Source organism: Siniperca chuatsi, linkage group LG11 (genome assembly GCF_020085105.1).
Source record: "Siniperca chuatsi isolate FFG_IHB_CAS linkage group LG11, ASM2008510v1, whole genome shotgun sequence".
NCBI lineage: Eukaryota > Metazoa > Chordata > Actinopteri > Centrarchiformes > Sinipercidae > Siniperca > Siniperca chuatsi.
The window spans coordinates 23,654,522-23,681,628 of record NC_058052.1 but is presented as its reverse complement, the minus strand read 5'-3'; the positions used below and the strand labels follow the sequence as shown (position 1 = coordinate 23,681,628).

The following is a 27,107-nucleotide window of genomic DNA, read 5'->3' as shown; positions in this document are numbered from 1 at the left end:
TGTGCATGTAAAATCCTCTCTGTACACACTAACATGTGCACACAGTCAGCAGTGTCGAGGGAGCTGTTGGCTGACTTGCCAGGAATTGATTTTTACCTATGGATCCAGACACTGAAGACCAAAAGAAAAATAGGTCTGAGTGTGGAGGGTCCTGTTATTGAATGTGCTGAATTATCTTTCTGTCTCAACTCTACTATTATCAAGAACTCAACAAAAACCGCTGGTGCCTCTGCAGAGCCCACGTCTCCCTTATTCTTTGATCACAAACAGTCTTCCTTCTTGCTTTCTCATGTGTAGCTCAAGGACATCAACTCACCCAGCCCAGTCTCCCTGGAAATAGTGTTCATACTGGACCATTATTCGGTACAGCATCGTATATGCAAAGCAGCCAAAAGTATGGTGAAGAGTTTGGGAAATGCTTAACATTAGACTTAAACATCAGAGACTAGGATTTCCATCAGTGGCTATTTTAATATTTAAAGCCCCTCTAATGGACATTTTATATTAACAATAATAACCGATGGAAGGGGAGCAAAGTGAAAGCTATATTTGCTTTAATTCAAACTATTTTGATCGATTACTTAATTCACTTGAATTATGCTGTGAAATAATAATGTCAAATGTTTAAATGAGGCTTTCATTGAGGAAAAACATGCATTTTATCTTTCAAATTATTGATCATTAAAATGGTTGAGGAATTTGCTTAAAATTGGCATTCCTAGTACACATGTGTTATATGTATGGATGTGCATACGCAGCGCCGCCGCTCCCACCACGCGCATCACGCACTGTGCGTAGGGCACCAAGTGCTGAGGGGGCACCAAAAATAGCCTAATGAATTTTTTTTTAAATGCCGGTATTATTTCATTAGCCTATAGAAATATTAGGCACATTTTAGCCATGTATATGTAACAAAAAAGGGGGAACAAGAAAGATATTTAACAATTGCTCTAGTCTAGTCCCCCCGCCCGTGCCGGATGGTCCGTTCGGTTGTTCGCGCGGGCGCCTGCCTGACGCAGTTTGACAGATTTGAGCATGGCTCCGAAAAGACAGCAGGAGTCGGGTGCTGAGAAACGAAAGAAGAAGAAACTGCGAGATGATGCCCGTGCATCACTTTCAGGTAAGTCCATGTTTAATCATTCATAAAAACGGGAAATGTGCTGCATGTGCGTGCTGCTGCTAATCGTAATGCGCCTCGAACTTGCTGACGGTAATGTTAGCATTAGCAAACTATGTTATTATAACTTACAACTTCGGTGCAAGCTAAATTGAGATTTTACTGTTAAACATTACCTATTTTAAAAATAACTGACCTGACGCCAACTAGCTGTTACTTTTTTTTTTACTATCTTTCTTTAGATATTGAGCAGTAGTTTATGGTTTATTTTGACGTGACGGTGGTTAATACTTTCTCAGTAACGTTAACAGTTAGCAGTCAGTGCAGTGCACATGGTAGGCTAAAAATTCCTGTTATATATATACTGTATATATATATATATATATAAAATATAAAATGTCATTATGAATGATATAAAGCAAACATTACTGTTGATTTGTGTGCATTATTGCACCTCATTCTATTATGCTTTATATTAGAGTAGATTTAGATTTACATTTATTTATTCATTTAGCAGATGCTTTTATCTAAAGCGACTTACAAATGAGAACAATAGAAGCAGTTAAACTAACAGTAGGACAACAATATGCAAGTGCTATGCCTATGAGCCTTCTCAGTTTAATCTAACGCAGAATTTTTTTATTTTTTTTATTTTTAATAATAGATAAATAAGGAATAAAGGGGGAGAACTGCTTGGCTGCCATGCTTTCAGTTATAAATGTTTATTATATTTTTCTGGTATAAGATTCTTTGTTTGAATATTTTGTCTCTTTCTATACTGATCCTTTTTCTTCGTATTTCTAAATTATTGCAGGGGCAATGCTGAGATACGTACGAGGAGGAGCAGACTGAAGACAAGAAGACTGACTATTCTTGTTTGTACTTATTGATGATTATTTAATTTAATTTATTCAAAGTGACATTGAATTTGCAAAAAAAAAAGTCTGGATTATTTTGATATTTTTTTATTTTGCTATTCTGTTTACTGTTTACAAAGTCAGCAAAGCTGTGAAGATTTTACTTTCTCTTTTTAGTGTTCTTAAGTTTTATACTGTGATGCTGCTATTGTGTGTTATTGGTATTGAGTTATGTTTGGTAATAAAAAGTTAAACTGGCAAAAACAAACGTTTTTTTTTCTCGGGGTCGGGGTGGGGGCATCATAAAGGAATTATGCTTAGGGCACCAAAATGGCTAGCAGCGGCACTGTGCATACGTGTGTGTGTGTGTGTGTGTGTGTGTGTGTGTGTGTGTGTGTGTGTGTGTGACTAAGCTCTCGGCCTCTGCAACTCAGAGCTGGGTGTGGCTGCTTGCCAACTGCTGCTTAGCTACCGAGACACACAGTCCTACAACAATAGATCTAGAGCTGGGGGAGACTGACTTTGCTGGCCGGGGTCAGGGATTGTAACACCATGCTGCTGACAGCAGGAACAGCAACCTCACACTTACAAAAGCCCTCATAAAACTTAACTGCAAGGTGGCACGGACGACACCTGCCATTCCCACTGGCTCGCAACAGAGCACAACACATGTACAAACAAATGTACATGCACACATACACAGCCAACATACACACAAATGTCTTCATGTTAACACAGAAGCAGGGTAACAGCTGCACTTCTCCTTTTGAATGAATCGCCAGCTGAGCCACAGTGCAACATGTCAAACTGTCCTATTTAGCAAACATGTATACCAAAGGGCAACACACAGCCATGCCCGGTGAAACAGAGTCCAAAGTGCTTTCATACTGAGTTAAAAGGTGGGTAATGCTTGAAAAGGCTAGGTGCTATGGTAAATCAAAGGGTGACACTTTCAGGATCACAAAGCATGGCTCTGTGGAAACAAACAACTTAACCAGAGGCAGTGTTTCCCGGCTGCTAGGTCAGGAACCAAAAATGGGTCAGAAGATATATACTCTAACAGGGTCACAGACAAAGAGGAACTCAAAGACTGAACTACAGTATGTTGTTAACTAATCTGCTAAGTCTACTGCATGGCCGAGGTAAAAGGTAAGTCCTGATTCATAAACAGCCAAGAACCACTGGCACTAAGGCCTTAAGGCTTAAGCTGTTGGCTCATGTAACAACACTTCCCATACCTGACAGCTACATACAGTAAGACAGATAATATTTGCCAATGATATATGATACTTAAACATGATATTTTCCTAGTTTTTGTACCTGCAATGCTTTCAACTAAGTTGCCTTACTGTAATTAAAAACCTCAATATCAAACACAGAAATGGCCAGGGAAGGAGCTTCAATGACATACATTTAAATTGTTCATAACATTAAAAAAATAAAAGCTCACAAATAAAATAAGTGCAAAAAGAGGGAAGTGTTATTTTCATTATCAATTTCTCGATTTCTCAAATAATTGTAAAAGTATTCTAGTTCCTTGTTTTGCCCAACCAATGGTCTAACCCAATCCCACCTAAACCCATCATATATGAGTAGCAGTAAATTTCACATTTGAGAAGCTGGGAATATCTGACATTTCAGCTTGAAAAATGACTGAAACAATTAATAATTTACCAAAATAGTTGCCGATTAATTTTCTGTCGATCGACTAATCACTAACAAAAACAAAATGTATTGGCAGTGAGCTTTTGCTATAAACTGGATTGTCAAAACTGAACCTTTACTGGCAACAGATGTAAAATAGGGTATAAAATAACAACAGCAGGAGATAAAAAATAAAGAAAGAAAGAAAACGTTGAATCAAAAACTTTAGCAAACAGGGCCAAACTGTGAAAGAAGAAATCAGGCACCAGGTCAGGGACGGACACTAAAGTTTGATTAGATAGAAAAGAAAACCAGGACCTCCTACACAGTGTAACATCTTCATTACTGGAAAGTGGTAATGATAGCCACCTGGTAAAGTGGGTCATCAGATCAATAAATAATAACAGATGCCTGGCATAGACTCAGAGAGGATGACATGTTTCTGGCCTGCTGGACATGTGGAGCTACTTAATATGAAGCACACAGGTACTGCTATGTGAAAAGACAACAAACTGGACTTAACTTTCAAAGTATATAATAAATCTATAATAATATATTCTTTCCTCTGTATTCTATTGCCAAGATCTTCCTTGGGATTTCCTTTCCTGAAAGGGATGGCATACTCACGTGTCTGCAAACTGACCATCTGTCTCCAGAATGTGTTAGGAAACCTGCGGGTTGTGTATTCACTTATTCTGTGTTTTGTTACGGCACTCACAGAGCTACTGATATTCTGCCTGCTGGGCTAAAACTAGGTATTAATACAATGTAGGCTGAAAGTGGATGACAGTTGTTGTGTTAGTGTGGGTTTGTGTCTAAGGGATGGGGAAAAATTAGCTCATCTTACCTGTGGCTGTTGCAATCTTTGTCAAAGCCCTTCTTCAAGAAGGCCATCAGATACCTAATCATCGCAGTATTACTGGCTCTCACCACATCCTCAAACACTGAGGCTTTTAAGCATTTCGCACCTTTCATGTTTCAACTTGGTGTTATGTATACTAGGTATGGGATGATATGAAGATTTCATGTCACGATTATCCCGGCCAAAATAATTGCGATTCAAGATATCATCCCCATGATCATCAAAATATGCTGAAAACTCTTAAAATGGCACTAAAACATACTGGAATCACTGTACATTTTGTTACGAAACAAACATTTTCATTGCATCACAGATAGGAACACATCTTTTTAGTCAACATCCTTTTTAGAGAAAAACAAATAATCTTAAATAAGGTAATCATAAATCATAAGGTCCCCCTGCGTAAATAAATGATGAATAAATAATAGCAACATTGTGTGAGTCTGTTGTTACATGATAATTCCTGTATTTATTTATTTTTTTAAATCAGGCTGTATTTTTCACTTCTCTACCATGATGTCAAATGGTACAGGCAACAATTTCATCAATTGCTTCAGTATATTTACCCCTGATGTAAGAAATACAGGAATTATCCTTTAGCAAAAATAAAGTCCAACTGGCATTGTGCCATTGAGTCAAACTGTCCCACTTTGGACCTGTTTTAGTAAAAAAAGAACCTGAATGCTTTGGCACTTTTCTGTCATCAAACTCTGCTAGCCTTGTGGCCTAGAGAGTGAGACACGACAAAACCGTGGCAATTCAAAATAAATCAGGAAATCAATATAGGACTGTACGTTAGCGAGCTAGACAGCTTCTTTCAAGTCACTCGTGAGGATATTTACGATTTCCCGATAATGGAAATTCACCACGATCAACTTATTGAGTGTGTTTTATCCCGAGCCGCGATAAAATTGTATATTGTCCCATCCCTAATGTATACAAAAAACCAGCACATTTATATTGCACCATTGTAGTATGAATGTCATTTTCCTGTCTCGTGCCCACAGCTCACTTTACATGGAGGTGCTCAGCTCTGGGTAACAGTCCAGCTCAGATAAAGTTACAGAAGTGCCAAAGCCAAGTCTGCAACCAAAGAGACAGAACATTTTCAAAGAACACTGAGTAATGTCTGCTGTCAAATAAAAATGGACAGAGCAGGACTTAAAATTTACTGCTGACATTCAACTGGCACAGATAAACTAAAACAGAGGTTTTCAAACTGTAAGGCATGTCTCCCCAGGGGGGTGCGAGAGAGTTGGAGGGGAGGCACGGAGGGTGAGATGTGAGGCTGTGAAGATATAGTATGAGAAGAAAGGGGCAGGTGTTAGTTATTGTAGTTTGGCTCACTTAATCAACAGTTGCAGCCGCAGCAGCAGTGGCTGTGACACACAGCTCATGGAGGCAATTAAGGTACTTAAAAAGCCTCAGCACCCGATTGCTCCAATTTGTATCAAAATTCAGAGTCATACTGTAACTCAGTCAAATCTGAACACACTGACACATTGCTAGATCCAGCGTGACTTACACTTTTCGGGGATAATAATAATTATTATTATCTCCAATGTCAAACAAACGTTTAGAAATCATAGGAAAATTACGCTCCTCCTAACTCCAGAACTTGCCTGAGAAATAGCGTGTTTTTAAGTTTGTTCAGTATCAAAGTAAACCAGTGACAGCTGTCTGCACATTCATTGGTACAATGCAAACAGGAACTGCTGATAGCTAATTCAGCATACTTTTAATGGTGGAGCAGTATGGTGTAGAGTGATAAAAAGACATTCAGCTGGAAGGCTGAGGTTCATGAAGGTTCCTTGAGAGCAAACATCTGCTTTACTAAGGTGTGCTTGGGCAAGACTGAAGTAAAAAATACACCTTCAGTCATAATTCTTGTTCATTTCAGTGCTGAAAAGCTTAGTCAGTTAATCGATTAGTAGACCGACAGAAAAATAATCAGCAGCAATTTCAATAACCAAGTAGTTGTTTAAGTCGTTTGTAAAGCAAAAATGCCAAACATTCACTAATGCCAGCTTCTCAAATGTGAGATTTTGCAGCTTTTGCTGTTTAATATCATTGTAAATTGGATACCTTTGGATTTTGGACTATTGTGGACAAGTCACCACCTTGAGCTCTGGGAAATTGTGACAGGAATTTTCCATTGTTTCCTGATATTTTGTAGATTAAACTATTAATCAAAAAGATATAGGGCTGCATGATATGGTAAATCATATTGCGGTTATTTTGACAGATATTACGACTGCGATACAATCCGCGATCATTTTTTGCAGCACAATTTTTATTGTCAATAAAAAAACTATTAAAATCACGATGATGTGATATTTGTCTGTACCAAATAAACATGCTTTTTTACATCTCTAGAACAAGATTTGTAGGCCAGGGCATCTCTGCAGCACTACACTACTTCATCATAATGCTGTTTTGTCACACATTTTACCTGCGATTTGGATATTGCACTTGGCCATATTGCGATTTCGATAATATTTCAATGAATTGTGCAGCCACAAAAATAATCAACAGCTCAATCATGAAAATCATTAGTTGCCGTCTTAGTTCATTTAGTAGAAGCAGAACTCTCTGAGTGTAAGAAACATGATATTACTTCGCAACTTCAGAGCGACAGTGGGTGTTAGCATACTTTCCAGTAGAACTGACACTGGCTTTAATAGGTAAAGGTAGTGTTTTATGGTGATGTCAGCGACATACCTGCTCCCACCCACCTTTACTTCCTGTGACACCCAGGTCAGGTTGCTGTCTGTCAAACGATAAACAATAACACAACCTACCAGTAAGCTAAGAGAGAGCCTGCAGGCACAAATTCAACAGTAGATGACAGCATGATAGAGCAAAATAGACAACTGCGCTCTGATTTCATTTTTGTTTTTATTTTTATCTCCCTTGTCACTTTATTAATCTCACTCTTATTTTTTTGTTTCAACTGCTTTTTAGATTATGTTGCCAGTGCAGATGTGTCTTTTCTTATCTGAAGATGTGTTTTGTATTTTTGTAAATCTCTTGAAGTTTTTATTTTGTTTTACCTGCACCAGTAATTTTCTTCAACAGTGATTTATAGATGGCATCAAGCTAGGACACATATTTGACAATATCATATGCTCCTAAAAGAAAATATCAGCCATGCTTCTTGTTAATTAAATCAAATATTTTAGTAGTTAGTGGTTGGGTAGATGCTGAAGAGGTTAGATTAGATTAAATTATTGTCCCAGAGGCAGATTTGTTTTCACAGCCAGTACAACATAGAAGCACACAACTATACACACAACAACATAGAGATATAGACAATACATACACTCTTCATGTCTACATGAAGCTATCTACTAAATGTGAAGTTCAAAGTAAACAAGACATGGTAGGAGTGAGCAGGCTCAGCTGATCTACCTCAAAAGCTTTCTTTGTAAGAGGAACTCCAACCCACTTAACCTGCATCCTGTTCGGAAAGCAGTCTGAGTCTTTCAGCTCAGTGGAAAAGAGAAGAGGCATATCCATGTGCTTAAAACTCATGGCCTTGAGGAACAAGCCCTCAAGGAAAAGAGGAGATTGCTGCTATAGTCAAACAGCAGCGGCAGTGAAAAGGTCTCTTGGGAGGCATAACTGCAAGCTTAATTTTTGTCTAGCCAAAGTACAACAGCACATTTCCGTTATAATATTCAATCCACTGAAACACAACTGTTTATTTTCAATTTTAACTACAATGACAATATGTTGTTGTTATGTGCCTCCGAGCAACCAGAACCATTCAGTACTCAGTAAATCTTATTAACTGATGGAAAAAGTACAAAAACATCTATAAAACACGACCCACACAAACACATACTTCTCCAGTGTGCATAGGATCTGCTCATTTTATTTGAAAAACATACCGAACTTGTTTGAGAAAAGTGTCTTTCTTTAACACAATAAGTTGGTATGTCCTAATAATGAGAAAAACATGACATAACATGAAAATATTCAATTGTTTTAATAAGAAAACAAGACATTTTTTTTTGACACGGTGGCAGCAATAGTCTTATCCAAGCCACTAAGGGAGTGTTACAGAGTAAAATTAACTTTTGTCAGACTTTAACAGCCATGAACTCCACCTTTTAAGACCTTTAATCAGTGAGGGGTGAGAGTATAGCCCTCTACAAGCTACAGCTTATTTTAACATCATAAAAAGGTCTCCTGAACTTCTACAAAACAACCTCAGTTAGAGGCTCCGCCATTAACTTAAAGGGTGGAGTTAAACATCTACAATTAGCCTCACATTTCTCCAATCATCATACAGAGCAAAATAAAAAATAAAATAGCATTCAGCTTGATGAAAACAGAGTTGGTCTCCTAGAGGACGTCCATGCGAGGGTAGAAAGAGCCGTGTCAATGCCTCAGATCAGAAACCTCAACTTCCTGTGACAAACACCAGCTGCTTGGTGGGAGAGTCAACTACCCAGCAAGACCTCAGCCAGCCAGCTCACAGACAAAGACCACATGATCCTCAGCTCAAAATGATAGCTCTCTCCCAGATAATGATTTCTCATTCAGAAAGGAGTAAAGTGTGTGCCAACTTTCAATGAGTGGATGGGACTAATTACTAACTTCTCCACCTCTGAGTAGAGCTGACATGATGTTTGTCTAAGTGAGAACTCTAAAGCTCTGCAAAAAACAGAGGGTAAATTGTTTCATATGGATATATTCTGAAAACTTTTCAGTTCCACAGACCGAACCATGCCAACCAAGGCAGCAGGTGGTTGCAGATGGCAGGGTAAAAAAAAAAGAAATATAACAGAATAAAAAAGCCTTCTGGATCTGGACATCAGTCATCCGTTTATGGGCTCAAAAGAAGGAAAGAGCTTGAGATTAAAGGTTTCCTACATTTTCTTGGAATGTCTTTTATTGTTTTTCCAAATGGTGACTAAACTGGAGCGTTATGCAGCACATCATGCAGGAGGTTTTACAGTTGTAGGAAAAGGGAGGATTACTAGGTCTGACCATAAACATCATCCTTGTAAGTGGTGCTTGTCTAAAAAACAGCTTCATCTTAACAACACTCAACAACAAGTCAAAGCACATGTTAACCCTACAAATTATGGCTGTGTTAAATGTTTTTGAGTGTGGGAGGCTGTGTGTGTGTACATCAGTGGGGATTTAATTTGTAATCCAACTACAATGCATTTGTGCGAGCATATGTGAGCATTTGTGTGGGCGCAAGCTTGTTTTCAGATGCCCTGGGTCTGGTCTCCAGTGTGTAGAGTTGCATGGTCGGGTCAGTGGAGAGGGATTGGCTTGCACACTGTGAAGATTAGACGCTTGATGACTTGGAAACTGATCTGTGGGGTGGAGGGGGAGCTGGCAAACCTGACGCCAGATTCTCTTTTCTCTCCCTATCTTCCATTCTGTCTCTTATTCTTGGTAAAACTTGTCCGATCGATGAACAAGAACAGACAGTATCGGCATTGCAGAACATGAAAAAGAAAGAGGAAGGACGGGAGGCATTGTATCACAGTCATCTGGGACATGGGTGGATTTCTTTTTTTTCCCAGTATTTTTGCAAAATGTATTGAAGTGTGTAAGCACATTTGCATTTGTCCTGGACAGAGGGGTTCCTCTCAGCTTAGGCTTGTTGCATTGACAAGTGTCTTGATAATTACAGTAGTGATCAAGACCTCTACATCATTACTTTCGAGTCTTGAAACATCACACTGTACCTGCAGCAGGTGGCAAAGTTTCTTGCCTGGATCTTAACACTTGAGTTCAAGAGTTATATTTTCCTACATAATGCAGCTACACAGTGCACTCTGAGACTAAATTGAGCCTACATTAATAAAACTAGCAGAGCAATCCAATTTTAAAATTGTTCAATGCAGTTAAGTGCAGAAGCATAACACACACTAAAACTCAACACATTTGTACCTATAGGTCAATTTAAAACCATGATTACAAACTAAACCGCACTTGAATGTAATTGTTTCTAATTGTGTCATGTTGCTGTCTGTTACTTTGTTTTCTCATGAATTCATTTTTGTGTGTATTTATTCTGTTTTGTACTCTCAACATTATTGAAAATGAGGGCATGCCCTCAATGATTCCTCAAGATTTAAATAAAGGTTGAATGAATGAATGTTGCACCTGCAAAATGTTGCTGAGATACAGGGAAAGTGTTTTACACCCAAAGCATCCTTTATTTACATCACTGGCTGACCCCTGGTGTTGGTGTGGAACGAGACTAATTATAACTGCTGGCTGCTGTTTTATATTTGTTTGTGCCACTCTGCAGATCACATGCTTGCAACACTGTGCTTTAGAAACAGGATCCAGTGTTTTCACGAAGTTCATCTTTTTGACATCTGGAGGGCAATTAAAATAAAGAAAATATTTTAAGTTGACCAGGCTTTGTTTAGCTGAAAAAACTTTCTTTATTGGCCCCTATCCAGAACTTGCAGGTTGGCTCCATTGTCAGGACATCTCGTCTATCATCTCACATCTCATCTAGATAGCTGTAGGTCTTTTATTATGTAAATAGTCGTCCTGATGGTAATGTCAGTCTTGTGGTTGGCTGAAGACTGCTGCTCACACAGAAACTGAATCACGGACAGAACGTAGAGGAGGAAACCACACAGTTCAACAAGGGACGATCATCCTCACGATGATTAGGAACTAAATTTTTCTTTTAACAGAATAGAGAGACTTTCCAGAGCACTGTTCGTTACCTGCCAAACTAAATGGATGACAGCAAACACTAAAATCTGCCAGCATTTGACAAATTGCTAGTGTTAATTTTTCCTTCTTGTCCTTATTTTCTTTCAATGAATGTAAAGATTTGTGTTTGATTGGATGTGTGCTGCCATGTAACTGTAACTAGCTCATTATCTCTCCATCTCTCTGTAGCTGGCGACTGTTCTTCCTGACTCCAATGGGAAATGATCAGACTCATTTCCACTCACACACCAGATCACACACTCAAAAAAATTCTCCAATCTACTGTCTCAAATAAACCCACAATGTGTACTGGCACACGTAAACCATTTCCATCCAGAGGAACTATAAAACCAACAGAGGTTTAAGGGGGAAAATCACTGCTGATGCAACGTTAAAGAAAATTTATGTAGTGTGAATTACATCTCCTGAAGCTCAGCTGGGTGTACACAGACAGATAAGACTGCATTATCAATACAAACCAGAGTGTGAATTCCTGACATGAGTTACTGAGCGGTAGCTTAGACAATAGAAATAGAATAATATAGTGTTGCATGTGTGTGAGGGCATGCATGGTTTAAATACATCGTCATTTTGATATTTTACCGATTACTCTAAAGCTAAACACGTACTGGACCAGGAACACAGGAACATTTCTGTCTAGCCGTAGACATGCCTGTAGCCGGTCTGCTCCAAAGTGATTTATACAGAGTCAGCGTGTCGATGCACACACCAAGTCTCAATTCCCTGCCCACTCTAGACAGGCGCACACTTCTCATGTTCAGTGGTCCCTGGAGGTGTTCTCCAGTGTGTGTGGTCCGATATTTATACCAAGGTGGATGGACACATACTGTACGCAAGAATCACATGAGCCCCATGCGACATTGCTTGAGAGGAAGGAAGAAATAACGCATGACAGATGGACAGCTGCATCCAGGTTAGAGAACACTGGAGACAAAAGGTGGTAGTTCAGTGTAACCTCTAGATTTAACTTGTGCTACTGAACCTGCTGTGAGATGACCCCTCAAAACATTCACACCGGTGAGCACACACAAAACTCCTTTGTCGGACAACCGGTAACAGAACAATAATTTTCTCAATCGCTTAATCCTTTGCTCTACAGAATGTCGGCAAATACCAATAAATGCCCGTCACAAGTTCCCAGAGCATATGGTGACGTCTTAAAATGTCTTGTTTAGTCAGTCTACACAGTCTAAAACCTGCAGATATTCAGTTTTCTATCACAGAAGAGTAATAAAACCAGAAAAACATTCACATTTGAGAAGCTGGAACCAGTGAATTGTTGCCATTTTTGCTTAAATAATGACTTAAACGATTAATCGATTAGTCGGCAGACAGAAAATTAATCGGTAACTATTTTGATAAGCAATTAGTCGTTTCAGTCGTTTTTTAAGCAAAAATACCAAACGCCGTCTGGTTCCAGCTTCTTCGATATAAGGATTTGATGCTTTTCTTTGTTTTATATCACTGTAAACTGAAAATCTCTGGGTTTGGGAGTGTTGGCCGGACAAAACAAGACATGTGATGACATTACCTAGGACTCTGAGGAAATGTGATGGATACTTTCTATACATTAATATTTAATACTAATAGACAAAACAATTAATCGTTAAACAAAAAAAAATGATCATCGATAATGAAAATAATCCTTAGTTGCAGCCCTATGTACTAATTGTTTCATCTCCAATTCAGAATAATAAGCACCTAACATGTAGTCTTGTGTTTTCTATAGAAAGGAAACCTTCTTGTGAAGTAAACTATAGAGAATGATTTGAAGCTAGTCAGTCTAGTCATCATATTTACTCCCTGCTGCACCTTTTGGCCGCCCAATCACAAGGATGATTTGATTGCCACCGAATATATCTGTCTTCACCGAGTCTGATTTTGTTTTGTTTGTCTGAATCATAAAAGTTGAGCCGCACTGTAATTCGCTCTGGATGACAGAGTCTGCCAAATGCCATAATTGTAAATGTGAATAAACAGTAGACTTACTGTGTGATGACCAACCTTACTCAGGATGGTGCACATATGCTCTCTAACATGGCAAATAAAAAATTTATTAGCTTCAGCCCATCTGTCTTTTTTTTTTAAAATCACCCTTTTTACGGAAACAAATTACAAGACATCCACACTCTGTGGTGTCTGGGCTCTCTGGAGTAACCATTAGCCTCCACCAGAGAGCTTATAAACTGGTACACAAAACAGACCACTTCCCCATGTGCTGTTACCAACACATTGAGTCTACACAGACACTGAAGTGGGCAATATTAAGCCATGCTGAGCTACTTTTGTACCTGTGACTATGACGGAAAAAAAGGAGCAGTCGGTAACAAGGCAGATTAGAATAATCCACTTGGGCCTGATGCCAAGCACTTGACCTGAGGAAGTGTTGCCACAACAATACTCACACTCATCAGCTATAAACAGCAAGGCATGAAATATGTGGAGTGGGTCAGGAAAAGGACTTGAACATTAGAAACAAGGTGAGGAATGTAAACCCGAGCTGTGTCGTTGAAAGCAGGTGTGAACATAGTGAAGATGGCATCAAAAGCCATTGGGCCTCATACTTAACAAAACCAACACGAGGACACATGCTGAAATGTCCTGTAAACCTTTTCTAGGCTGCTGAAAAGCCAACACATATTACACCTCTCTGACCAATTTCAAACATGAACATCACACGTCAACCGAGGCACCAATCCCCTTAAGAAAAATACACACTCTTAACTTCAAAAGTATGCTAAGTGCATGCAGGAGCAGATCTTTCCTAGTGCACGACAGCACCATTCGCACCTCCACCATCCACTCCTTAAAAAAAAGCAGACTGGAGTCAGACCCTTCGGCGCCAAACTCCTGCTGAGAATTAAATTAACTCGTCAAAACAAACTGCCAGTTGCTCTGGAGGCTTCAAGAGACTGGCATCTCCAAAGAATCCAGGATGCAGGACCGCTCCCACCAAAACAGGGTCCTCAGTATGAGCCAGAGGTGCTGAATGGCTGGACTTGTGTCCAGGGTCAGCCCGTTTGGAGGCTCGGTGGACTAGAATACATCTCAGGTACTCACTTCACTGTGGAAAGAGGTGAATCTGACTCACAAGGTCCAGTTCATCTACCTAATCTGGCATCATCCATGTCCCTTATAAGACCAGTCCCAGTCTGGGACTACAACTGGCCTGTAGACACATAACCATATACCCAACCCACCTTTGTAGGTGCCCCATTGGCTGATATATGTGTGGATGTATATGATTGGTTGTCTTTCATACCTGTTTACCCTTTTGAATTGTTTTTTTTCTATCCTATTTAAATGTTGTTTGTAATGTGTTCGATGATGACCCTGATGAAGGCCACAAGCCGAAATGTGTTGGTCTAACATAAAAATTGTTCTATATACTACAAGTATTGCTGGAGTTTTGACCTCTAGTATATATTTCCCTTCTCCATGCACCTTGGAAGTAGGTGAATTTGTGCCAGAAACTACTTATGCTTCTACAGACTCTGACTCACAACCAATGTGTCATGTCATCCTAAAGTTTCCTTCTTTCTGCTGTTCGCTTCACTGTCTAATAAAAGCAGCTTAGGAAGAGTATTAAAAACAGTGGTGGTTTTGTTTTTTTCCCCTGAATAACTTTTTAAATGTGTGTGAATCAGACTTCCCAAAATCTTACTTAGGCAGTCTTAAACTAAGAGAATTAGAATAAGCCTCCATTCCCCAAAAAAGTGGCTAAAACAGTAAAGCTAATTTTGTGTGAGGAGTGGAAGAAATGCATTCAACATAAGGGCCTCTAATCTGTAGAAAAACACTAACATAATCTTCAGACATTTCCAGAAAAGAGTCATCCTGTCATGTAATTTATATAATGTTGCTATAATTTTAAACTATTCAAGCTAAAGCTGGGACCACTGTTCTTTCAGGTGTGTTAAAATACTGTATAAATGTAAAATGTTACTGTGCCCTGTGTTTTATTCCTATATTTTCTCCCTAATTTGAAAAGTATGAACCAGTGGGATTCAATAAAGGAGTGAAAGTCAGTTTTTAGGGCTGAGACTAACAACAATTATTTTCCAGGTTAATTGATTAATCATTTGATTTGTAAAGTGTCAGAAAATAGTGGAAAATTATTCAAATTGTTTGTTTGTTTTCTGACCAACAGTCCATATCATGTAAGACTAAGAAAACAACTACACATTAAAATGATTGTCAAGTTTCTCTCGATCAACTAATCGATTAATCAGCTTTCAGCTCTACCATTTTTACTGGACAGGAAGAGTACGTTTTTTTTATTGGGTAAATTTAGTTTTATGCCTACAAGCAAACAATGACAGAAATAGAATGACGTACTGATCTTCAAAGAGTAAAACTAATAATAATAAAATGTGTGGACAGGAAAGATGAGTAACCGTTTCTTTCATCACAGTTCAATCATTCAAAATATAGTGCTAAAATATAACTGGAAAAGTTACTGCGACTGTTTCTTTCTGTGGTGCTCAGTCCATTTTGTAACTAATGGTTGCTTTTTTCAGTTTCCAGGGCAGGTCTGCTGCCTGTGCTTTGTCACAGCAGCATACTGGTTTTCCTGTAAGCGGCGCTGGGAGGAGGCTAACTGATGACAGAAGGTAGGGGAAGAAATAGGAGGGCCAGCGTTCGAATTACAGTCTCATCAATAATTCAGTGGGAAGAACACAGACCGGCGTACGCACACAAACAACGAACAGCCCTGCTGGTGGACGTGCAACAAGACACAAACCCATGCAAAGTCTTGCACACACAAACATCCACAGAGATGCAAACGTATACGCACGTGAAAGCCTGTGTGGCATAAACTGATGCATATACTGGTACACATGTGTGCAGTCATGCACACAAGGACGTACTGTGCACAGACTGGACATCTAAACACACATGGGTGTATAATCACATGGACACGCAATCAAACACACACCAACTGCTTCTACAGCAAGGTGCCATGTCCTGATTGTACAAAGCATACAATGTGACCTTCCTAGACGCCTGGTACAGCAGAACAGAGTGTGTAGGGATCAGTGTGGGTACGTGTGTGGGCGGGTATTACTAATGTTGTGGGGACATAAATCTGTTTACACAGTCACGTTGTGGGACTCGCCTTCCTTATGGGGATAAAATGCAAGTCCCCATAACGGAAATCATTAAATTTTAGGGTGAAGACTTGGGTTAAGGTTAGGGTTAGGTTTAGGCAAGTGGTGGTTATGGTTAGGGTACGTCTACAGGGAATGAATGCAAGTCAATGTTATGTCCCCATGTGTGTGGGTGTGTGTTAGAGAGAGTGTGTGTGAATTGTTATTCAACCGCAGTAGGGGAAATTACCCATCCTATTCAAATTGCTGTCATTGACTTGAATACATATTTAGGGAATTTGTAAACAGGTTTGTAGCACTGTATAATTTAATGAACTGACAAAAGTGCTCAACGAAACCTCATTACTGCAAGGTGTTATTGAGGTCAACCTATGTCATTCTTTAGGCATACAATCTACAGTAGCCATATCATGGCTGTACAATACACCATGTATTAGTGCACACTATGGCAGGACAGGATACAAACATTGAGTTGGAATACTGAGGCAGCAATGCTTCGTTTCTTCACAGCAGATATTCTCTCTCTGAACTGCTGTTTTCTGTCACGTCAGCCTTTTGACGGTTTATGTCTGTTTGACAAATGGACGACGACACGTGTTGCTTTGTTTTAAAAAAAAAAAGCTCATACACACTGTTTAATCTAAGCTGTCTGTAAAACTATGTCAAAATAAAAGCTCTTTATAATCCAGAGAATAATTGCATTCTATGACTGATTCCATCTTTTTGAATTATTTTGCCTTTTAGGGAGTTGTTGTCCTCTTATCAGGAATTTATCATAATGTTTTATGGACAATTTTCAGAATTGCCTTTATGGTTATATCATTGTTTTGCATCACTTCACATAGAGGCCAGCTGTAGTTCGAAACAGTCAGGATGGAGGTGAAATGCCCATGTATCCAAAACTACAAGTCATTATTACAGTACCTAGAAAACATCAGGGGGGAAAAGGTTTCTACAGTTGCATTGAGATTGATTCATATTTCTTTTCACCATCCGTTCCTGTTTGGGTCCTCGCAGTGTTAGTGACGGTTGCATTTCTCTGGGGATCGAAAAGGGAACGGTCTATGCAGGTTTAATTGTGCTGCACCTGTTTGTAATCATTAGCCTCTTGTTGTCCAGCCGAATGAGCCAGTGCTTAGTGCTGCTAGCGTTCAGGCTTCAGTGGGGTTACTTTGGGTTTTGGCATTGCTTCCACCTCAGACTTCTGGCTCTATCTCCTGGACTTTTTAAAATAAAACAGACTTAAGATTTCTGGAAATAAGTGGGACTTAAAGTTTATCTTTGGTCTAAACAACATTTTCACATGTTACGTAACCAATTCTACTTGTATTTCACATCTCAGCAACTGCCTGCTGTTGCTGTGTTAAGTACAAGGACCCTCAGACTTTAATTATTTAATGGATTTTCAGCAACTACTACCCAGTCTTTCTGTGCAGTCGCAGAAATGGCAGTGCTCCCTGGGGAAGCCACCGCCTCAACAAGTTACGCACTCAGCCGTTTGTGTGTATGTGAGGATGTACACACCAGCTCATTTGAGACAGGAAGGTTGAAAAGTGAAGCAGGAAATGGCAATCATGCATGATCAGAGGGGAGTTGATAATTACAGGTTTGTGTGTACATGTGAATATGTGTCTGCAAGTGTGTGTGTGTGTGTGTGTGTGTGGAAAGAGAAGGTGCCAAATCATATCAGTAGTTTCAGCTGCATTTGCCTATGAACTACACAGCAAGGAAACCACAGATTTGGCATCTTGAGAATCACACAAACACATACACACACACTCAAACGTTCTTTCTTCCATGCTTTATGTATAACCTCAACAGGGATTTCGGGTTCCTGCTTGTAAAAGTGAAGGTGATTCTGATGATATAAAAGGAAATTAAGGACCTCGCAGCAACAGGCTGTGGTTTGAGTTTGGGAAGAGGTGTTGAACGCACCCAAAACAAAAAGATGAAAAATTAAGAAAGCAGTTTGTCTTTCTCAGGTGCGGAACAGCCATCATTCAAAGTAGTAAATGAACAGCATCAAACACTTGATAGCGTTTGTATACATCTGGGACGTTTCAGCGCTCAACCAGCCACTTTGGTACATATTGTCAGGAGGTCTGGCTCTACTATAAATCTAGTTGGATTGTAAAACAGGAAACAGGGTGAATTTTGGGGTGTAGAGGTCCTGTTTTAGTGTTAGGGCTGAACAATACATCCATTCTGCATCTACATCACTATGTATGCATGTGCAATTGTCACACTGCAAAGGATGCAATGTAATAAGGCAAAGGAGGCCCACCATGATACACTATATAAATCATTACTGTATACTGCATGATGGAAAATTATGTGACCAGCAAATGGTTGGAATTTTTGCTTTAAAAAAAGAGGAAGACTTAAACGATTAATTGATTACCAAAATAGTTACAAAAACAAGAATTGTTAATGAAAAAGGCTGATATTTGGAAGTATTTTGGTTTGGTTTTAAAAAAAAAAAAGAGAGAGAGGTTTCTCTTTCTTTCACTCTTTCCCAGCAGCGCTACGGAGCTTAAAAACTGGTGAAATTGTGTCATTTATTTAATGTTTATTGCAAAAAAATATATATATTGCAATGTTATTAGTTTTTCCCCCCAAAACTGTTTCAGCTCTTCTTGTGTCAGCACATCCCTGACATTAACAGACACTTTTTCCCTGAACTCCACCAACATTTACAAATAAGGATTCTATTCATGAATTCAGCTGACTTACCGTTAAAGTAAAAAAGCTGCCAAACAGGACTGTGACCTCCCCAACAGCTTTCTTTTAAAGGATCTGAACAGCCTCACTATGTTCCAGTTTTCCTCCTCCCTTACTTTTCTGACTCAGGTATTGGCAGCGGGGGAGAGGCCTTGGTGTTACTTTCAGTGACTGAGAAGCAAAGGGAGGAACAAGATAAATACAAACTGGGTGTAAGTGTGAAAGATAAACACGAGAGGCAGTGAGGGAAATTAGAAATGTATTCTTCATTTTTTATAGGACAAAACAGGTGACCATACTCACCCCTGTGCACAAACATACTGCTAAAATAGCTCCTTAATAAATAAATAATAAAGAGTCTCCTCAGAAGAGCGAGATGAAGACAGATGGTGTGATGAAAAAGGCAGGCACTCACAGAAAGAGAAAGGACCACACATCACTGTACAATCTGCATTCGGCTATTGTGCAGGTATACTTTCTCTCCTTCTATCGTCCTCTTTCACTATGCATTTCTTACATGTGTGTTAATGTTATTACTCTGAAGAGACGAGATTTAAATAATTTATAGTGTTTATAATATACAGATTTCTCCACAACCTGAGTTTACATAATTCATATGATAGTGTGAATATGTAGTGGCCTACAGGAAGCATATTATTATTATTACCACAAAAAAATGGAGGGACTTGGTTGGTGTTTGTTTTTCCCATTGATGAATTCACACAGTCACTGTCACCCCACAAAATGAAATGATGCTGCAGTTTGTGTTGCATCCCTTCAACCAAGAACAAAATCTTTACCATTCATTCAGACTGCAAGTAACATGATCAACAAGCAAATGGGCCTCCATACATCTCCTACTGAGCTGAATAGCCAGAGACAAATTCTTGCCTCCCATTTGCATTCGCCATACAGATGAGCTAAGCTAACCTAACTAGCCTTTTTAGCTAACAGACTACAACCAACACACTGCCAAAGTTTTCCAGGTGGAACTTGCACTATTGAATTCATGTTTCGCACGTTGACTGTAATGTGCAGACTGTATTAAGGTGTCTTCATACAGAACGCAAGGTGAATTTTAGGCCACGCGATTGCATGTAGGGGTTAATGCAAAGACACGAGTGGACAAGAAAAGCCCGGGGCAGTGCGAATTGGAGCAAAGAAGTGTCCAACCTAGTTGAAAATGTTATAACTTGAGCAACAAATAGGCACTTATCCCAAAGCTTTAAGATTCAAATTCATGAACGTGTGGAGACATGAGGAAAAAGGAGAGAGACTGGAACAAGATAAGAGAAAGAACTGGAGTTTGGGAATAACTAAAGTCTGCTATAAACTGTCAAGTGATCAAATTCATACGGGTAAAGAAAGGCAAAAATTCGCTTTATAAACTAAAGATTAGAGACTATAATATCTGGTTCATAGGATAAACTGAAAATATGTATCCTTCAACCCGGGAGCCAATCACCTAAGTTGTTTGCAGTATGAATGCCTTGTTAGCAGAGGTATGGGAAACTGATTGATACTGATTCTGACAAGAGGGAGAGTATAAGAGAATTGTACCGAGCACAAGCTGCCTCCAGCACACTATGGAAAAACGCTGGTGGTTTAATGCCCTCCCCTCCATTCTCTTTCCTTCCTTACCTTGCAGAAACAAGGCCATAAAAACGTGCCCACTGTCTGACCCACTTTCCATGACAGACGTAATCTCCCTCCACAAACTTCAGCCTGTTTACCAGCCCAGCAGAGAGTAAGCTGGACCGGGAGGAGAATGCCAAGCTCTTCACACGCAGTGGGGGGAAAGCTGCTGCTCAGCTGTGCTCGAAGATTACACCCGCGGATCCCCGCTGAGCTAAGCGGCCCTCCCTGATGAAACTACACACCACAGGCCCGTGGACGCAAAAAGATACATGCAAATACTTACCAAAACGAACTTTACTATCATGACGAACATGCTGTACACACCATTAAAGGTGCAAAAGGTGCAAACACACACAGCAGTTTGGTATGTTGTTGATTTGTTGGGTTGAATCTCACACATCCTTACTCAACGCCAAGGTGTTAACCACCAATTGCTGGCATGATTGTTACAGCTTTCATCTATTTCCATTGAGTGAATATGCCATAAAAGTAGGTTTCCACGCAGTTCACACTGTTTATTTTAACTATTAGTTTTTGCTCACCAGTTAGTCAGTTGTTGTCTGAAATTAATTCCTACCCTCAAAAAACATGAAGGCTAAATTTGTATATTAAGGGCATTAAATGGTGGAATGAGGTGGTGTGGGTGTTAAGCGGTGTGCTGTCATTGACTTTTGTCACTGTCTTTTGATCTTACAACTAAGGTTTTGGAAAGGAAGTCTTGAAGACCTTCAGAAGCTTGTGCATATTATGCAATCTGTATTGCAATTTGCAAGAAATTTTGTATTTTTCCATCCTGAAAATGAATAGAAATGCAATAATTATGATACTGAATCAAATCTTAAAACAGTAAACTCTTCAAAAATTCAAATATTGAAAGCCATATTTATTAGACTGACAGGAAGCACTTTTGTATTTCTGTTACAGTATTTTAAATGAGTTTCAAAACTTGCTGAGCCTATACAAGACCACACAAAAATAATTGATGAAATTGGGGTTATGAGGTTTTTTTGTTCCTGGACAGTAATGATACAGCACCGAGCCCAGTCCGAGACTGGGAGGCCTCTGTGTCCCCACAGACCAGGTTACTAAGGATACGGGCAGCACCGAGCCTCCATTAAGACATCAGAGCTCTCTCTGCGCTCCCGTCTGACACCATCGGCTCCGGTTTCCTCCCTGAAATTGAGACTCTAAACCGGGCTAGAGAACACACACACACACACACACACACTCAGGCCTGCAGGCAACACACCCAATACAAATGCACACTTAAACTCTCCCCTGCCCTGTTACACACCAAACACTGTGTCCCAAGAACTTCATGCTCTAAGTTATCACCATTTATAGGACTGCGAGAAAGCAGACTTTAAATAGTCTGTACAAAAATATAATAGATTCTTCAGCCTGCCTTATAACAGGGCAGCACTGTTTTAGCAGTTATCAGTGTTGCAACTTGATTCTTGTCTTTACACCAGATCCAGCTCACTGTTATAGATGTGATAATGACCCAAACAGTTCACTGTAGGAGCAACAGCGCGTTTACATACACATGGCTTTGCTGCACGATGTATGTTTTGAACCTTTTCAAACAAACACTATAATTTCCTTCATCCATTTTTCTCCTGTGTTAAAAGGTTGTTGTATTGTCTTTCTCTTACTCTCAACCAGCTGCATTACTTATGGAGCAGGTGTAGAACTTTAAAGGCAGACGCAATTAGTACATATATGCAAAGTTTCAGTATTAAGTGTAGCTCTCCTGCTAGCATTGATACTTTGTACTCCCTGCTGGTAACTTCAGCATAGTCCTAATACAAATCAAATCAGTCTTGTAGGGTTGGTTAATGGGTAAAGTCACTGAAAGACTGGAATGCGCTGGCCGCTATCATGTTGGCCAACATTTCAAAAAAGGTTTCCTGATTAATCATAACATTGACAAGCAGATGATGGAAATAGGGCCTGGGGCATCCTGGTGAAGCAGATGGAGTTAATGCATGTCTGTCTTTAACGTGACATTTCCAAAACGGGGAAGGGAAGTCAGTGAGATCCCTATCAGCAACATCATGGCTCACCAGTAGAGAGTGAACGAGAGAGAAAGACAGCAATGAGGGTGGGAGAGGAAAAGAAAGAGAGGGGGAGGAAAGGGGGTAAGAGACGCAGAGGCAGAATGAGATGGGAGATAGAGAAAGAGGCGAGGGGAGTCATTAACTGGCAATCATGCTTTAGTAATGGCAAGAGTCTGTGCATTTGCTTAATTCCTTAACAGGCAATGTTCCCTTTCTCACTACCCCCGTGACAGGTCAGCATGCAGCTGGAAGTGATGTAAACTACTGAAATCTACACAGACACACACACACACAAAGATACACTCGCTGCCCACCAGAAGCTTTATCCTTATAGAGCTTCTGATTTCCGCTGAGATAAAAGACAAAACAGGTGCATGAGTATATGTGACTCTCTGTGTGTGTGTGTGTGTGTGTGTGTGTGTGTGCAGACAGCTTGACAAAGATCAGCACTTTGCAGCTGCAGCACTCACAAATAACAGCACTGTGATGACATACCTTACTAAATGAGGTAGCGTTAATAATGATCAGTTCATGGTCTCGGAGCCGTTGGCAGGACAAAGCAGGTGACGGTTCATAACAACGGACACTGAATAGGCTGGCTAGCGCTGAATTAGCCTTCTAACGTTAGTGTTTAACAACCATTGTTGCACTATTATCGTTATTAAGCAAAGTCAGGTGTCTTGTAAACATGTACTCACTGCGATATAAATGATGAAGTCCTTTTATTGTCTCCGGTGTGGCTGATTGAGCTGCTAGCTTCTCCACCAGCTTTCTCAACTTGCGGAGGCTAGCGAGCTAGCTAAAGCTCCACCGGCATTTAAAAAAAAATAAAGAAGGAAATTTCGTCTTAATTTCTCCCCTCTATGCTGGTTTACCAAAAGAAGAAAAGTAAACCCGTACCACGCAAAAAAAAAAAAGAGCCAATGAGAGCTTGTGTTATAATTTCTCCTCTTCCCGGAGTTACGAGTTACAAACGCTCACCGTGAGAAAAAACATCCACGGTGTTTTATTTTAAATGACAGGCTCTCCGCGGAGCGCTGTCCTTTGTTGTGAGCATCTCAACGTAAACACAGAGCTGATCTGTTGTGCCCGTTCTGTGGCTGAGAGCGTACGCTGCAGGAGGGTGACGGACGTCGCCGCAAAGGACTCTGGGACTTGTCGTTTTAATCGCTGCTAGCCGTAGGGGCTCAAATACAGGTATTTTTTTTTTAAATATTCAGATCTTTTGCTTAAGGAAAAGTTGCAATAACCAGTGGTGGAATGTAACTAAGTACATTTACTCAAGTACTGAGTACAAATGTGAGGATCTTGAGTGTTTTCTTTTCATGCCACTTTATACTTCTGCTCCACTACATTTCAGAAGCAAGTTTTTACTACTATTATTTGACAGCTTTAGCTACTAGTTACTTTACAAATTAAGATTTTTATATACAAAACATATGAGGAGCTTGTAAAACATGTTTTGTTTGTAAAATAAACGACCCAACGGTACAGCTGAAACATTAGGCTAGTCTATTAGCCTAATTAATTAATTGACAGAAAATTAATTGGCAACTATTATAAATAAAAGCAGCTCCACAAATGTGAGGATTATTTTAATTATAATTCTAATTATTTAATTATAATTATTTTAATTTATATTTTTTTAGAATTTTGAGGTTGGGGGCTATTGGTTGGACAAAATAAGCATTGTGAAGGTGTAACTTTGTGCTCTGGGTAATTTAAGAATTTTTACAAACCAAACAATCATGAATGTGGAGTAGAAAAATCCTATATAGGAAAGAAAGAAAGAAATATTAAAGGTAAGTGGATGTACATGAAAATTGTACTTGAGTACAGTGCTTGAATAAATGTACTTAGTTACTTTCCACCACTGCTGCTGTATAGTACTTGGTCCAACAGTTAACTGCAAATTGAGGAAGCAATAAATGATATCTGTCGTCCTGTTTTTTTGCAAAGTAAATGTAGTAATACTACAATGTATTAATAGTATAAAAAGTAAACATCCTGCATTAAAAATGTACTTGAGTGAAAGTAAAGAAGTAGCCGAGCAGTAATTCAGCAGTAATTTTTTGTGTTATGTTATGGTGTATCACTCTGTCAGGAGTAGCTTATACTGTTGGCCTGTATGAATCAGGTGGTTGTACATACTGTATTGAACTTCACTGTGGATCAGTTTATACTCTATCAAAGCTGTCAGATAAATGTAGTAATCTGAAAAGTACAGTAGAGTAAATAAAGACTAAAACTGTAACGTCTCACAAAACGTTACTTATCAATGGTGACATATGTCAACCACAAAGTGTTTTGATCTTGACGTACAGCAGACGGCAACATGAACTCACCTTGAACACCAGTGAGACCTTCAGCAGCTCCTCCGCTCCATTGCCTCCACGTTGAACTTTAATGTGAATCTGTGAGATTCAGGCTCCACAGACAAGCGTGACTCTCTCTCCTCCACGTGCCCTTTCATGCTTGCTTTCATTCAAAACACCTGACATACCATGGGTGCTTACAGCCTCGGTGGACCTAACTGGAATGAAACAGGGCTTGTAGAGTTGTTTCTGTCTGTGTTGCCGCCACCTCCATCTTTATCTTCATCTCCAGAATGCTGCATGCCTTCTTTCTGCTGTGAATCTTTGGGTGTGTGGGCGCTGGTATTTTCTAGAAATGATAATTTAGTTTGTTTTAGAAACCACCTTTACATTATTCAGGGTGATACCGTATCCCGTATCTGCTTTATGTTGCCCTCTATATAGTACACCACCTCCAGCATAGATAATAAATAGACATACATACAGTATGTGGATCTGGATGAAACTGCAACAAACTACTCTAAAAGATGCAGCGATGCCAGCATGTTTGTATTAAAATCTTATTGCAAATTTCAGCAACCCAGCGGTCTGTGTAAGGAAGGAAATCTGAGATCGTTTTCTGGACTGTTTGTGTGACTGTTCTAGTTTTATTTGGTATAAATGATAACACTAGAAAGTCATCAGGGTCTGCATATCAACACAACTCAATCCTCTAATTTTGCTATTTTTGTAAAAGAAATGTTGTTTAATCTGCATCAAGATAAAGATTTGCATAAAAACACGTGAAAAACAATAATGGTGTAGATGTGGCTGAGTTTTCTGTCAAAATATCCAGTCTCTCAATGTTAAGAAATCCTTAAAAATGTCCTTAATCCACACCTGGATCCAGATCCATACCAAAAACTAACCACATGTTCTTGACCCAGGGCCCTAATTTCATTTAAATCTGTTTTCTAGTTCTTGAAAAAGCATTGAGAGTAGTAGAAACCACAAACCACTAGAGCTTCAGTCTTCAAGTCCAACAATCAGATTCTCGATTCTTGCACTTGCTTGCTTCACAGGTGGAACACACAAACAAAAAGTGCAACAAACTATTGAAACCCCTATTGCTATTAGAAATACTGCCCTGTGGGGCGCCTGGTAGCCTGGTGGTTAAGGCACATGCAGTAACCATAACGTTCTTGGTTTGATTATAGCCGGGGACCTTTGTTGCATGTTTCCTGTCTGTCTCTCACACTGTCACTGTCCAATAAAAGATAGACAGATTTTGCCATCACACTGTATATTAAAATTACTACATCAGTTATGCATTCAGTAATTTGAATGTAGTGAATGTACACTGCTTAAAGGTTGTTCAGGGCCAAAGTTAGATCACATTAGATAGCTTAATTAATTCACAGAGGGGAAACTAGTTTGGTGGCTAGTGCACAGTGAGTCAGACAGGTTAGAGCAGACAACATGTGAAAGACATACTGCCACAACAGTAGTAACAGTAACACACGCATGTCTTCCAAGACGACATTTGTGTAACTCAGAAGCCCACATAGCCACTAGATAAAAAAGTAATGTACAGTATTCGATACAGTTGATCAATTAATAACTAAAAGGCTGGCCATAAGTGATGCACCTGATAATGGGACCAATAAAAGAGGTAGTAAACATAAAATGAAACAAAACCTTAAAAATTGTGTCAAAAGTACAAATAATTTCTCAGGAAAAAAAACAAGTATTAAATGTCATTAAGTTTCACAGCTGTGGGCACAAACAAGCTTCTAAATCATTCGTATAAATTGACCTTTTCTCCTCCAAAGACTTGAATCTGTCCCAGATGTGGAGCAAACAACATCATTGTAATACAGCTCTAGCTGTGCGTATATGAATCCTGCAAGATCAGTTTCACCAGAAGGCCTCCAGTTTGTGTGTGTGTGTGTGTGTGTGTGTGTGTGTGTGTGTGTGTGTGTGTGTGTGTGTGTGTGTATACTTGGTTTGAGTGGGAGACAACTCAATGTGAGAATGAGTGGAAAACTCAGGTGAGGCCAAGAACAGATTAAATAGA

The 27,107-nt window shown here is 39.4% G+C and overlaps 1 protein-coding gene and 1 long non-coding RNA gene across 4 annotated transcripts in view; one reads left to right on the top strand and one right to left on the bottom strand.

The window, feature by feature from the left end:
* Nucleotides 1-23,831, bottom strand: part of peli1b (pellino E3 ubiquitin protein ligase 1b) — a 49,747-nt gene extending 25,916 nt beyond the window's left edge. The window contains exons 1-2 of one of the 3 annotated variants that reach the window (XM_044213622.1): nucleotides 23,435-23,831; nucleotides 19,051-19,209 (exon numbers count right to left, since the gene is read on the bottom strand). The gene's annotated coding sequence lies outside the window, so the exon portion shown is untranslated. The remainder of the gene's footprint in view (nucleotides 1-19,050; nucleotides 19,210-23,434) is intronic. The other 2 variants (XM_044213621.1, XM_044213623.1) reach the window with 2 other exon arrangements.
* On the top strand, nucleotides 980-2,238 carry LOC122884165. The gene is made up of 2 exons (XR_006379833.1): nucleotides 980-1,120; nucleotides 1,932-2,238. It is a non-coding gene; the product is annotated as an uncharacterized LOC122884165 (long non-coding RNA).
* Nucleotides 23,832-27,107: the final 3,276 nt, after the last annotated feature.